The sequence below is a fragment of the Pseudophryne corroboree genome, chromosome 4 (assembly GCF_028390025.1).
Source record: "Pseudophryne corroboree isolate aPseCor3 chromosome 4, aPseCor3.hap2, whole genome shotgun sequence".
In the NCBI taxonomy this organism is placed as follows: domain Eukaryota; kingdom Metazoa; phylum Chordata; class Amphibia; order Anura; family Myobatrachidae; genus Pseudophryne; species Pseudophryne corroboree.
The window spans coordinates 839084803-839086411 of record NC_086447.1 but is presented as its reverse complement, the minus strand read 5'-3'; positions in this window follow the sequence as shown (position 1 = coordinate 839086411).

Genomic DNA, 1609 nt, shown 5'->3' with positions numbered 1-1609 from the left:
CACATTATATGCCCCCAGCAGTGCCATGCCAGATACACATTATATGCTCTCAGCAGTGCCATTCCAGATACACATTATATGCTCTCAGCAGTGCTATTCCAGATACACATTATATGCCACCAGCAGTGCCATGCCAGATACACATTATATGCCTCCACAGTGCTGCCAGATACACATTATATGCCCCCAGCAGTGTTGCCAGATACACATTATATGCCCCCACAGTTCTGCCAGATACACATTATATGCCCCCACAGTCCTGCCAGATACACATTATATGCCCTCAGCAGTGCTGCCAGATACACATGATATACCCCCAGCAGTGCTGCCAGATACACAATTGCCCCCAGCAGTGCTGCCAGAAACACAAATGCCCCCACAGTTCTGCCAGATACACATTATATGCCCTCAGCAGTGCTGCCAGATACACATTATATGCCCTCAGCAGTGCTGCCAGATACACATTATATGCCCCCAGCAGTGCTGCCAGATACACAAATGCCCCCACAGTGTTGCCAGATACACAAATGGCCCCATAGTGCTGCCAGATACACAAATGCCCCCACAGTGCTGCCAGATACATAAATGCCCCCACGGTGCTGCCAGATATACAAATGCCCCCCACAGTGCTGCCAGATATACAAATGCCCCCAGTGCCAGATAACCTGATCCCAGTGTGGCGGGGATGGGCAGTGCACAGTGTGCTGAATGCTGAGGTCTGGGAGCTTCGCTTCCAGCACCTCAGCTACATGCAGGCAGAGAGCTATGGCAGCAGGGACAAGCATCCTGAGCTGCTGTATTACGCCAGTCCCGCCCTCAACCCCGGACTCACTCACCGCAATGTCTGGTCCGCGGCGCGGATCTCTCTGTGGCACCGGTCATCTCAAATATGGCGCCGGTCCTTGAGCCAATCAAAGCTTGTGGCCCGACAGCCAATCAGGAGCCGCCGCTGCAGGTCCACGAGCTCTGATTGGCTCTTAAATGGCCCTTAAATAGCCAGTGCCCTGTGCGGCCGCTCCAGCCGATCGTGCCTGGAGCCGGCCCTGTAGGGATCTATTAACTAAGCCTTGGATGGAGATAAAATGGACGGAGATAAAGGACCAACCAACCAGCTCCTACCTGTCATTTTTCAAACACAGCCTGTAACATGACCGTTAGGAAATGATTGGCTGGCACTTTATCTCCCTTCACTTTATCTCCATCAAAGGCTTAGTAAATAGACCCCAAAGTGCTTTACATTTGCCTGTACATCATAAAATACAAAACAAGGGACGTTAGTGAAATGTGTAAGTAAGTATACAGGAACTCTTGAGTCTATCTTTTAAGTTTAGTTTTTGAAGGATTCTAGAGTGGGGGTTTCTCAAATTGTGCAGAGAAGAGAGTTTCATAGCGAGTCAGAGTTGCAAAGCTGAAAGCTCGATCCCCCAGATGAATTCAGGGAGATTCTAGATACAGCTAGTAGTCTTTCATCTACAGATCGCAGTAATCATGCGGGACATTAAGTGATCAATAGCTGCTTCAGGTACCTTGGGCCCTGGATATGTAGGATTTTGAAAATTAGTAAGCCAATCTTGAAACTGATTCGCCATCTTACAGGGGGTCTAGTGAT